The sequence below is a fragment of the Stomoxys calcitrans genome, chromosome 4 (assembly GCF_963082655.1).
Source record: "Stomoxys calcitrans chromosome 4, idStoCalc2.1, whole genome shotgun sequence".
Lineage (NCBI taxonomy): Eukaryota > Metazoa > Arthropoda > Insecta > Diptera > Muscidae > Stomoxys > Stomoxys calcitrans.
The window spans coordinates 146,961,912-146,976,666 of NC_081555.1; positions in this window are offsets into that span (position 1 = coordinate 146,961,912).

The window sequence follows — 14,755 nt, forward strand, 5'->3', positions numbered from 1 at the left end:
AGAGAAGTTTTTGCATTGCAGCCATACCAAATGGTACAGTACCTCACAAGTGTCGCCAACATTACGAGGGGATAACCACCGCTGAATTTTTGTTTTGATGTTCTCACCAAGATTCGAACCCGGGTGTTCAGCGTCATAGGCGGCCATGCTTACCTCTGCGATACGGTGTTTTCTTCCTCCGATTTCTTGGTGTCGAACTTAATACATTCACAATTGTTTTGAAATGCGTCGTTAATTTATTTGTTGAGGTGCCGGGTTGAGGAACCTTTTGCATTTATTCCCCCCTTGTTGCGACGTCTATGGTCATTGGTAAAGCAAGTAAGTAAATTGTTGTAAGTGAAACATATTCCTTTATGCTTCAATAAAAAAATACAATTCACTTTAATCAATTGTGGGTTAAAACTCTACAATGCGGAAAAATAAAAGGTGCAAACTTTTATGACAACTTTAGGGGTATCTTTTAGTCGCAACAAAGGAAAATGTATTTAAGGGCAATGTATAGAACCTTTATCTGGTGACGTAAAGTATGAATATCAGTTGAAGAAATGTAATTTGATTTGATTATAGCAATAAATCTTTTGCCAAATGGCTCTTTAAATATTGGGTTGCCCAAAAAGTAATTGCGAATTTTTTAAAAGAAAGTAAATGCATTTTTAATAAAACTTAGAATGAACTTTAATCAAATATACTTTTTTTACACTTTTTTTCTAAAGCAAGCTAAAAGTAACAGCTGATAACTGACGAAAGAAAGAATGCAATTACAGAGTCACAAGCTGTGAAAAAATTTGTCAACGCCGACTATATGAAAAATCCGCAATTACTTTTTGGGCAACCCAATATAATGACAGTAAAGTTTGAGGGGGAAAATGACTTGAAAATTAAAGACATGATGGTCCGATTCAGACAACATTTGACACGAATGTTATAAGTCATGAGAGAAGCCGTTGTACCAAATTTCAGCCACATCGGATAATAAATAAAGGGTGATTTTTTAGCAATTATCTTTTCAGCAACACTGGTTTAAACAGTTCACGAACATTTCGTCTGTTGTTTCACTGTCAAACATCTACAGTTTGGTCTATAATTTAACCATGAATCGTCTTACAAACGAACAACACTTCCAAGTTATTGAATTTTATTATCAAAGAAGAAGAGTGGTAAATACGGCCGGGTCGAATCTCATATACCCTTTCACCATATATCGCATTTGTCGAGTTTTTTTCTCGGTATCTCTTTTTAAACAAACAAAGGATAAAAGAAAAGAATTGCTATGCTATTGGAGCTATATCAAGTTATGGTCCGATATTCAGACCATAATTGAATTGAATGTTAAAGCCATTGGTAGAAGTCACGGTGTAAAATTTCACTCAATTCGGATAAGAATAGCGCCCTTTTGGGATAAATAAATAGGGAGATAGGGAGACCGGTTTAAAGGGAAACTGTATCAGGCTATAGCCCGACCATATTTGACACGTTTGTTGAAGATCATTTGACACGTTTGTTGAAGATCATGGGATAAGTCGTTGTACAAAATTTCATCCAAATCAGGTAAGAACTGCGCCATCTAGTGGCTTAAGAAGTCAAGATCCCAAATCGGTTTATATGGCAGAAATAGCAGGTGATGGACCGATTTGAACCATATTGAACGCATTTGGTGGAAATCATAGCAAAACACTCCATGAAAAATTTCAGCCAAATCAGATAACCATTGCGCTCTCTAGTGGCTCACAAAGTCAAGATTTCAGATCGGCTTATATGACAGCTATATAAAGTTATAAACCGATTTAAACCATATTGAAAGCTCATGCAAATTTTTAGCCAAATTGGATAGGAATTTCACCCTCTAGAGGGTCAAGAAGTCAAGACCCCAGATAGTTTTATATGGCAGCTTTATCAGGTTACGGACCGATTTGAACCATACTTTGCACAGTTCCTGGAAGTCATAAAAAACGAGTAGTGCAAAATTTCAGCAAAATCGGATGGGAATTACAGGCCCTAGAGGGTCAAGAAGTCAAAACGTAAGATCGGTTTATATGACAGCTATATCAGGTTATGAACCGATTTGAACCACACCTAACGCAGTTGTTGTTGAAAGTCACAAAGAAACATGTCATGCAAAATTTCGGCCAAATCGGATAAGTATTGCGCCCTCTAGTGGCTCTAGAAGTCAAGATCCAAGATCGGGTAATATGGCAGCTATATCAAAATATGGACCGATATGGCCCATTTAGAATCCCAACAGATCTACACTAATAAGAAGTATTTATTCAAAATTTCAAGCGGCTAGCTTCACTCCTTCGAAAGGTAGCATGCTTTCGACAGACAGACAGACGATCGGACATGGCTAGATCAACTTAAAATGACATGACGATCAGGAATATTTCTACTTTATGCGGTCTTTAATGGATATTTCGATGAGTTACAAACAGAATGACGAAATTAGTGTACCCCCATCCTATGGTGGAGGGTATAAAAAATTGTGTCGCGCGAAGCTCATTTTTGGCTCAATGGGTACGTAGATAAACAGGATTGTCGATTTTGGAGTAAAGATCAGCCAGAAGCATTACCAATGCATCCAGAAAAAGTCACAGTTTGTTGTGGTTTATGGGCTGGACCCATGTTGTTTTACAATGCATCAGTTGTAGCGGACTTGTGTGTATAGACATGAATATCCACAAAGAAATAGTCTAAGGGCGTGAAATTGCACTATCAATGCGGCCAATTAATCGGTCCCAAACGTAAAATAAAGCATTCTCTAAACTCGCCTCTCAATAAGTCCATTGTTACGTGTGCTGTGTGGCATGTGGCACCGTCTTCTTGAAACTACATGTCATGTAAGTCAAGCTATTGTATTTTGGACAAAAAAAAAATTGGATATCATCTCAGGGAAGCGCTCACCACTCACGTTTACGTTACGATTCGTATCATCTTTGACGAAGTACGGTCCAATGTATAGTCATGAGCTGTAACATACAAATGCAAGCTTTGCCCATGAACATTCCACTAAGGAACAGGGGCAAACTTCTCACATATCAATGAGTGCAGTCCGATTCAAGTTTAAGCTCATCTAAGGGTAGCGCTCACCATTCACAATTACGTTACGATTCGCATCATCTTTGAAGAAGTACGGTCCAACGATGCCACCAGCCCATAAACCGCACCAAACTGTGACTTTTTCTGTATGCATTGGTAGCTCTTGCAATACCTTAAGTCACTGTGTCAAATTTCAGTGAAATCGGATTTTATATTGGTCTTTTATGGGGACAAAACTTTAAATCGATATATCGTTCTACATGGCTACAGCTACATTCAAATCTGGACCGATTTGGGCCAAGTTACAGAAAAATGTGGAAGAGCCTAACACAAAGCACTGTCCCAAATTTCGGCGAAATCGGACAATAAATGCGCCTTTATGGGCCCAAAACCTTAAATCGATAGATCGGTCTATATGGCAGTTATATCCAAATCTGATCCGATTAGGGCCAAATTGAAGAAGGATGTCTAAGGGCCCAACACAACTCACTGTCCCAAATTTCAGCAAAATTGGATAATAAATGTGGCTTTTATGGGCATAAAACCATAAATCGAGAAATCGGTCTATATGGAAGCTATATCCAAATCTGGACCGATCTGTGCCATATTGCAAAAGTATGTCGAGGGCCTTAACTCAACTAACTGTCCCAAATTTCGGCGAGATCCGACAATAACTATACCTTTTCTGGGCCCAAAACCTTAAATCGAGAAGTCGTTCTTAATGGCAGCTGTATCACAATCTGATCCGATCAGGTCCAAATTGAAGAAACATGACGAAGGGCCTAAAACAACTCGCTGTCCCAAATTTCGGCAAAATCGGATAATAAATGTGGCTTTAATGGGCCTAAGACCCTAAATCGGAGGATCGGTCTATATGTCAGCTATATCCAAGTCCGAACCGATCTACGCCAAATTGTCAAAGGATGTCGAAGGGCCTAACACAACTCACTGTCCTAAATTTCAGCAAAATCGGGTAATAAATGTGGCTTTTGTGAGCCTAAGACCCTAAATCGAAGGATCGGTCTATATGGCAGCTATATCCAAATCTTGACCGATCTTTGCCAAATTAACGAAGGATGTCGATGGGCCCAACACAACTCACTGTCCCAAATTTCAGCAAAATTGGATAATAAATGTGGCTTTTATCGGCCTAAGAACCTAAATCGGAGGATCGGTCTATATGGCAGCTATATCCAAATCTGGACCGATCTAGGCCAAATTGTCAAAGGATGGCGAAGGGCCTAACACAACTCACTGTCCCAAATTTCAGCAAAATCGGACAATAAATGTGGTTTTTATGGGTCTAAGACCCTAAATCGTCGGATCGGTCTATATGGGGGATATATCAAAATATAGCCTGATATAGCCCATCATCGAACTTGACCTGCTTGTGGATAAAAAAAGAACCTGTGCATAGTTTCAGCTCAATATCTCTATTTTTAAAGACTGTAGCGTGATATCAACAGACAGACGATCAGACGGACGGACATGTCTAGATCGTCTTAGATTTTTACGCTTATCAAGATGGTATATACTTTATAGGGTCGGAAATGGATATTTCGATGTATTGCAAATGGAATGACAAAATGAATATACACCCATCCTTCGGTGGTGGGTATGAAAATAACTAAAATTTGAACTTACGTTTTAATCTTTTTAGAATTTTTGCTTTAAATTTAATTTTAAATATTTCACTGCAAAACAAAACATCGCAAACAAAAAGGCTCTATCAATGTTTATCCCTTTTCTCATATATTTATAATCCCTGCATTAATTTTGTGATTTAAAATATTGAACGTAATGAATCTTTCAAGTGTTTGCCAATCCCCAAATAAAAATAAAGGAGAGCGAGACAAAATAATCGCCAGTGTCAATCTACCGGAAATTGAGAAGTTTCTCCATGTTCTTTTTTTTTGCCCCTTCCAATGAGGCATGGTGGGTAGCCTTCGTCATTGTCATCAATTTAAGAGTGTATCTCTTTATCGAATGCAAACTTCGCCACTTCAACACACTGCCATACCATCATGGCAAAGTTTCGCACACACAAAAAGGTCATTGAAAGAAAGTGAAAAGGATTTGAGCAAAGACGAGCACGAGAGATTGATATGCACGATTGCAGTCTGGGGAAACGACATGCCACATGACGGCAAAGCCAGAAAAAAAGGTGCTAAGTTGACATGGCTTAGGAAAGGCATGGCGTTGAACACAGGTGTTGAATGTGGGGGAAAAAGCCACATTATTAAAGCGAGGAAAATGATGAAAGAAAATCTTAAAAGTTAATATTTAAAATGAGGTATAACTAGAAGTAGGTAAAAATATAGACAGAGCTGAACAAACATTTCGATTCCATTCCTGTCTGAGTAAAGAAAAGACAGACAAAGATACAGTAGTTATATATTGCGGATTTTTTCGTCTTTTTTTCAGAAAAGGCTAACATTTGAATGAAAATGTTTTCGTGGCTCATTTTCCAAGCGACGAAACAATAGAGCGGGTTAAGTTCTTTTTCAAATAGAAATACACTAGTCGTAGAAGAACACCACCTCCAAATTTCAGGCAAATCGAGTAATAATTGCGCACTCCAGAGGCTCGAGGTGACGAACTAGACTATAGCTGCCATAACACAAGGCATGAAATTGGCTGAGGATTTGTGGTTAGTCGGAAACTGAAACACCTTGTCTCAAGCTTTACTCCGGTGGTTGAGAGGCTAGCCACAATCCGCATAAAAGCCAAAATTCTTCAACATCAGCCTTATTTGTGCCCATGCCCCATTTGATTGCCTTATTCATTTTTCCAAAGCACTGTAAACAACATGAACAATGATCGTACCTCAAGTCGTTTTCAAGTGGAAATGTCAGATTTCACCTTGCAGCACTTATCGTTGCCTAGGCCAGAAATATGTATAGCAGCCCTCGTATCCCACACCATTGCTGTAGTACAGTGCTAAATTTGTTGAGCTAGACCTCTGGCTAAGTACACCGATCACTTGAGCATTAATTTTTTTAATTTGGTTTAGCTATGTCCGTCTTTCGAGCAGACCAAGAAAGACGAGCAGACCAAGAATATTTTCCACGAGAGAGAATATGACCGCTGAGAGAGAGAGAATATGACCACTGACCCGCCTATGGCATTAAAATCGTTCTGGAAGATTTTAATGCGAAGATAGGGAAGGAAGACATTTTTGGTCCAACAGTCGGAAAGTTTAGCCTCCACGAGATAACGTCCAGTAATAGGTTAAGGCTGATAGATTTCGCCGCGGCAAAAACATGGTAATTAGTAGCACCAGATTTAAACATAAAAATAATCACAAAGCCACATGGCTGTCACCTGAACAAAATACGTGAAGCCAAATTTATCACGTTGTGATAGATGGAAGGCATTCATCCAGCGTGTTAGAACGAACGATATTACGAACGATTGGCGGAGCGAATATAGATTTGGATCATTACCTTGATGCAGCAAAGGTTCGCACCCGTTTGAACATGGCGAAAAAAGTACGATCTGACACCGCACGGAAGCTGGACATTGAAAAGCTGCAAACACAAAATATAGCAATGGCATACTCCACTCGACTGACCCAACTGCTTGATGAAAGCACTCCTTGTTCCGATGATATAATGTCGCAATGGCAAACTATTGCCCACTCCATGGAAAATGCTGCGAAATTCGTACTTGGGTACCGGAAGCCTTCACCAAGAAACCCATGGTACGAATAAGAGTGTCGAGATGCTACTGAAGCCAAGAATGCGGCATATAGAGCAACCCTGCAATCAGTAGCAATGCGCCAAATGAAGGAGGGGTATCGGGAGAGAGAAACGTCTATTGCGCAGAAAGAAAAAGGAAATGGAAAGAAGTGAGTGTGAGCGAATTAAGATGTACAGGGGTCAGAATGAAGTCCGGAAATTCTACCAAAGAATTAAATATCAAACCGATGGCTTTGCTGCAGGCACATCCTCCTGCAGAGACAAAAAAGGAAATCTGGTAACTGACACAGATAACATGCTGGGGATATGGAAATAACATTTTACCCAACTGCTAGTGTCCGACCTTGGCGGCGAAGAGGATACCGCAGAACCAAACCCTTACGATGGTATAAAATTTTTACCTCCTAGTCAGAATGAGGTCCAAGTAGCAGTGACCCAACTAAAGAACAACAAGGCAGCAGGAGCCGACGGGTTACCCGCTGTACTATTTAAGACCGGAGGCGCCACGCTGATAAGGCGGTATGCATCAGCTTGTCTGCGCAATCTGGCTAGAAGAACGCATACCCAATGATTGGAACCTCAGCATACTATATCCCGTACACAAGAAAGGATATAAGACGGAATATGCCAACTACAGAGGAATAAGTCTCCTCTCCATCGCATACAAGATACTCTCGAGCGTACTGTGTAAAAGATTAAAACCTAAAGTCAATGAGATAATTGGGCCCTATCAATGCGGCTTTAGACCTGGTAAATCCACCCTGGACCATATATACACACTGCGCCAAATCCAGGAAAAGACCAGAGAAGGACGAATCAACACCTACCATTTGTTTGTTAACTACAAAGCCGCCTTCGATACTCCTTCGTTCGTTCAAAGGTATTTCAAGCCATGTCTGAGTTTGGTATGCCTGCAAAATTAATATGACTCTGCAGGATGACACTTGCTGATACTCGTTCCTCAGTAAGAATAGGAAAGAATCTCTCCGAACCATTTAACACCAATCGTGGTTTCAAACAAGGAGACATCCTATCGTGTGATCTCTTTAATATCCTGCTGGAGAAGATTATACGAGATACGGAAGTGAATAGATATGGCACACTAATCACAAGAGAGCACATGCTACTTGCCTATGCCGACGATATCGATATCATAGGTCGGTCACCGGAAGTAGTAACTGCAGCCTTTGAAAGAATCGAAAGAGAGTCAGTAAAAATGAATCTGGCAGAGGCGACGATAGGAAACCTAGAAGGAAGGGAAGAAGTTTCCGATCGGATACCTGAGAAGAACCTTGAGGTCGAGTGCGAGGCACTGCTGCCGGTGCCACAGTCTTGGATTGACGGGACCCAAGTATTGCCATCTGAAGGATCATGTTTCACTGATGGATCATAGCTAGAGGGCAAAGAGGGCCTGGGGGTCTGCATTGAGAACCCAGGGACTGCCCGTAATACGATCCTGCAGGCGGTAATCCGTGCGATTATGAAGTGCGTGAAGTGTTGTGCTGTTAACACGAGGACGTCGAGTGTGAACAGTAAAATTGCCATAAGGGCAATAACAACCAGGACGGAAGGTCACGAACAGTCTTGCAGTGTAGGAAGGAGATTAACGCCCTAATGGAGTAAGGGGGAGATTGAGGTCGACTGCGAGGCACTGCTGCCAGCGGCACAGCTTTCGATTGACGGGATCCTAGTATTGCCATCTGGAAGATCGTGTTACACTGATAGATCAAAGCTAGAGGGCAGAGTGGGCCTGGGGGTCTGCATTGAGAACCCAGGGACTAAGATCTGTTTCAGACAGCCTGCCCATAATACGATCCTGCAGGCGGAAATCCGTGCGATTACGGAGTGCGTGAAGTGGTGTGCTGTTAACACGAGGATGTCGAGTAAAATTGCCATAAGGGCAATAACAAGCAGGACGGAAGGTAACAAACAGTCTTGCAGTGTAAGAAGGAGATTAACGCCTTCTCTGAGGATGGCACAATCCACATCGTTTGGATGTCGGGCCATAATGTAGTAAGGGGGAAAGAAAGGGCAGCCTATTCGGCAATGAAGAACAGAGAACTGCCATCGATAAACTTGGTTAACCCAAAGCCTTTCGGGTGGACGCAGTCCGATTTAAGAGTGTGGGAAAAACAATCGGTATGATGGGAAAAATCCTTTGAGGTTATCCGGATCGTAAGACGACGAGGCTATTACTGAAAGAAGGTAAGAGGGGGATCAGTATAGCTTCGGTGCGGCAAGTGATAGCATATGTAGGGCATGTGGGAAAGAAGATGAAGACGTTGGAGCATTTTCTATGTCATTGCCCAGGTTTCGCGGCTAACAGACACCTATACCTAGGTGAGAACACGATACCACACATAAGCCAACTTGTGGGAGTGGTATGGAAAACAATTAAGGATTATGTAAGTAGCACCGAATTCCTAACTTCGATTTCTTTCCAAAGTTACTTTTTTGTGTATTTAGAGGGCGCAACATGCCGATTTCTGGCGTAGATGTATGTCCACCGTGGCATGGGGCGGATTAATATCTGCACCCTCCTTACAACCTAACCTTAAGCTAGGCGCTTGAAATATTGCATAAATACTTCTTAATAATGCAGATCACTTGGGATTGTAAATGGGTTATATCGGTCCATGTTTTCATATAGCTGTCATATAAACCAATCTAGGGTCTTGACTCCTTGAGCCGCTACAGGGTGCAGTGCTTATCCGATTTGGCTGAAATTTGAAACGTGGTGTTTTGGTGTCACTTCCAACAACTGTGTTAGGCATGGTTCAAGTCGGTTCATAAACAGATATAGCTGCCATATAAAGTGATCTCCCGATTAAATTTCTTGAGCTTCTGGGTGACGCAATTCTTATCCGATTTGGCTGAAATTTTGCCCACTATGGTCTAAATCAGTCCCTTACCTGATATAGCTCTTATATAAAATATAAATCAATCTCACGATTGGACTTCTTGAGCTTCTAGAGGCTGCAAATATGTTCTAAATATGTTGATAACCGATCTCCCAATTTGCAACTTAGAGCCACTGGAGAGCGCAATTTTTACTCGATTTGCATGAAATTTTGGAGATGGAAGTTTTCTATGACTTCTAACAGCCATGACAAGTATGGTCTATATCGTTCAATAACTTGATGTAGCTTATATATATTGAAAAAGATTCGGCCCGGCCGAACTTAGCACTCTTTTACATGTTCTTTAATGACTTTATTGGTCTTACACATTCTTTTATCTCTCGCAAATATTGCCCCTAATTACAAACCATTCTGTTAATGCCTTTCTAAGCAAAATCGCATTTGTTTTGAGTGTTACTGTTACGAGTGATAATCATAATTTCATTAACACATCAACCACACTTGTGAGTGATTATCACACTTATTTGTGTTTCCGTTTCCCACTGCAATGGGGGAAGAAACGGAACCCCAATGTAGGGAATATTCAATTTGTGTGACACACTCACACATACACACAGTCAACCTTCAGTTTATGGTTTCCTCGTTTGTCATAAGTATTAATACCGGTAAATATACATGAATTATGTGCATAGAAGTGTGTACTTAAGACACGCCATTACCACCATATACCTTGACTAAAAGGGCACAGTGGTACAAGTATAAAAAATTGGTTAAAAAAAATATAACCATTATTAGTAGCAAGCATAGCTCAATGGATGAGATTGTCGAGGGAGTCCCTGTGAATTTTTTTCTGGGGGCTTTTTTATAACCACCACCACAGGTTGGGAGTATACTAATCTAGTCATTCCGTTTGTAACACTGTTACATTGTCTCGACGTTCTGAGTCGATTTAGCCATGTCCATCCGTCTGTCTGTCGAAATAATGATAGAGGTCGAACGCCTAAAGCTAGCCGCTTGAAATTTCGCACAGATACTTAAAATCGATGTAGGTCATTGGGGATTACAAATGAGCCATATCGGTTTAGATTTAGATATAGCTCCCATGTCAACCGATCTCCCGATTTGACTTCTTGAGCTCTTACAAGCCGCAACTTTTGTCTGATTTGGCTGAAATTTTGCACGTAGTGAACCGTCCAAATCGGTCTATAACCTGATATAGCTCCCATATAAACCGATCTCCCGATTTGACTTCTTGAGCCCTTACAAGACGCAATTTTTGTCCGATTAAGCTGAAATTGAGCATGTAGTGTTCCGTTTTGACTTCCAACAACTGCATTGAATACGGTCCGAATCGGTGCATAACCTGTTATAGCTCCCATATAAACTGATCTCCCGATTTTACTTCTTGAGCCCTTACAGGCCGCAATTTTCCGATTTGGATGAAATTTTGCATGAAGTGTTCTGTTATGATTTCAAGCAATTATGCTAAGCACGGCCTAAATTGGTTTAAAACCTGATATAGCTCCCGTATAAACCGATCTCCCAATTTTTCTTCTTGAGACCGCAATTTTTGTTCGATTTGGCTGAAATTTTGCATGTAGTGTTCTGTTATGACTTCAAACAATTGTGCTTAGCACGGTCAAAATTGGTTTAAAACCTGATATAGCTCCCATATAAATCCATCTCCCGATTTTACCTCTTTTAGCCCTTACAAGCCGCAATTTTTGTCCGATTTGGCTGAAATTTTGCATGAAGTGTTCTATTATGACTTCCAACAACTTTGCCAAATATGGTCCAAATAGTCTATAACCTGATATAGCTCCCATATAAACCGGTCTCTCGATCATCCTTGCTCGGTTTGTAGTTTAGTTTAGTTTGTTTAAAGTTTTAGCAGAATCCATGATGGTGGGTTCCCAAGTTTCGCCTCGGCCGAGCTTAGCACGCTTTTACTTGTTATACTGGAACTAACTAAAAACCAGTAAGGAAAAGCAAAAGTCGGTGACTTTATAATGCGCCACACCTACCCTAAAACACGAAAGGGGGGCTACTTTATGGATATTGTGGAGTTCGTCGAGGAAAGCGTTATAGAAAATTTTGGGAAGATTGGCCAATAAATGCGCTTGCAGTGGGTCTAGGAGAGAAAATCGGGCGATATACATCAGTGTGAGCTATACCTAAATCTGAACCGATTTCTATGAAATTCACCAATTATATCGAGAGTCATAAGAAAATCCTTCCTGCCAAAATTTCGAGAGAATCGGTTAAAAAATGACCATTTTATTGCTGTATTACTGCAAATCGGACGAACATATATATAGGAGCTATATGCAAATCTGAACCGATTTCTATAATATTCACTTTTGATATCGAGAGTCAAAAAATCCTTCCTGTCAAATTGCAAGAGAATCGGTTAAAAAATTACCATTTTATTGATGTATTACTGCAAATCGGACAAACATATATATGGGAGATATATCCAAATCTGAACCGATTTCTTTGAAATTCAATAGAAATATGGGGAGTCATAAGAAAATTCTCCTTACCAAACTTCAAGAGAATCGGTTAACAAATGACTATTTTATTGCATTGTTACGGAAAATCGGACGAACATATATATGGGAGCTATATCAAAATCTGAACCGATTTTCTCCAATTTCAATAGGCTTCGTCTCTAGGCCGAAACACAAATTAACATGGACAGACAGACGGACGGACGGACTGACAGAGAGATAGACAGACAGACGGACAGACAGATGGACGGACAGACAGACAGACGGACAGACAGACAGACAGACAGACAGACAGACAGACAGACAGACGGACAGACAGACAGACAGACAAACGGACAGACAGATGGACAGACAGACGGACATAGCTAATTCGAATCAGAAAGTGATTCTGAATCAATCGGTAGGTATACTTATCAATGGGTCTATCTCTCTTCCTTTGGGGTGTTACAAACATATGCACTAAGTTATAATACCCTGTACCACATCGTCTGCACAAAGTGGTGTCGCTTAGCAGTTCGAACTATGCATAAAAGGGGTTCTTTACCTTTGAGCTAGAATTTAATTGGAACTGCATTGTTATGAGGCAATGTTTAAAGGAAATTTTTTGTTGGAAAATCAGCTTTTGTATTTTCTGGCCCATTTAGTCTTGACTGACTTAATGTAAACGTTAGAGAATGGCTTTGAGAATACAATAAGTGTTAAAAAATATTTAGCATATTCGTTACAAACTTATTGTATTACCTTTATTGCCTCTATGGGGATTGAGTTGAAGTTCCTAGTATGATTATAATTATACTCCTGTATTCTTCTCTCTTTTCATTCATATTCATTTCTCAATTCTTACTGTGCTATTGCAGTTAGTATGTGTAAGGGTTCGTCATTTATTTCTCCAAACAACTATCAACCATAACGGATATGTTAATGTATCCATTGGAAAGGCTCCAGAGACTTTTAAGTAACCAATAACCAGTGGAAACCGGTTCAAGCTTGATGCAGTGACTCTAAGGAGTACTAAACACCAATGTTTTTGTTACGCACTGAACCACAGTTGACCCATTGTAGTTTCTTTTTCGCCCGAAAAACCACTTGCATGCACATACACATAAACAGTCACACAAACACAAATGGCATAGACGTGAGTAAATCCTTGTTAAGTGACATTTCACACATTGTGCGTGTAAAAGTGATTTTTATATGCTTCCCTGCCAAGCACAACAAGGAAGCGTAAAAGAAGTCGAAGAAAAAGGAAAATCCTAGATTTGAGTAAGAAGTGAGTGAGTGCGGCAAGTAACAACGCAAAGGATTTCATTTTGCTGTCAGAAATCACATGAGGGGGACATGAGGTTGATTTCGGTAAATGTGAGCAGGATGTAAAATAGCTTGGCGGTGGCAAAAGACATCATGTTCTTACCCCAACACACCAAAACAAAACCCCCCATCCATTCCCTCATTATTGCCAGTGTTTGCGTGAGTGTCATGCTTAAGCTTATGCTGCTGGTATTTGTGGTTGGTTTCTGCATGGTTGGATTTGGTTCTACTCTTGTTGGTTGAGGTGTTGTTGTTGTTGTTCTCTTTTGCGTTAAGATCCTTGTTATCATTTGCAAGTAATGGCTCTTAACCGCTTAATGACTTTGTTTTTATACGACGCTGGCAACCTCGACATCGTATATTCATTGTCGGAAACATATGACTAAAGACATCGTAAAGATATTTAAGTGCGACATTTCAATAAAGATTTCGACGACTCTATTCATTAGAAACAGAAAACCAAAAAAAAGGATATTTTTTATATGCACCTATGTATGGGCATAAGGACATTTGAGGCAATTAAGTTATGTTTTTACTGTTTTTTTGGGGACGTGGTTGGTGGTAATACATTGGCTTTAATTAGTTTATTAGTCTGACTCTTTGACGTTAAGTTAACTAAAATTCTCAAGGAATGATATTAAAGCAAGTCTTTGAAACATAGAAGATAAAGGTTTTAAACAAATCATAGCTGTTGGCTTAAATTTGGCACTGACCCGCATATTTTTATACTTCTACAACTTTTTAGACTAACCAAATCGGACCATAGCTGAATATATCTGCCATATATGTGTACCAATTGTTATACCCTACACCACAACTGTGGTACAGGGTATAATAACTTAGTGCATTTGTTTGTAACACCCTAAAGGAAGAGAAATAGGCCTATTAATAAGTATACCGAATGACTCAGAATCACTTTCAGATTCGATTTAGCAATGTCCGCCTGTCTGTCTGTCCGTCCGTCTGTCCATGTCAATTTGTATACAGACTACAGGTCGGAATTTTTATCCGATCGTCTTCAAATTTGGTATGGGTAGGTTTTTCGGGCTAAAGACGAAATTGGAAACAAGTAAAAAGGCGTTGTTTTGGCCAGGCCGAACTTTAGATATCCACCACCTCGCATTTATATATGGTATATATGTAAACCACCTTTCATTAAAATCCCGTAAAATTTGCATAACTTATGTCCCATAGCAGTTATATCGAAATATGTTCCGATTTGGACCAAATACTAATAAGTATATATCGTTGTTCAATTGTGTTTGACAAAATATTGGAATTTTTAGTAGATATATCTAAAAATAAACCGATCTGAACCATACCCAACATGGATGTCGAAAAG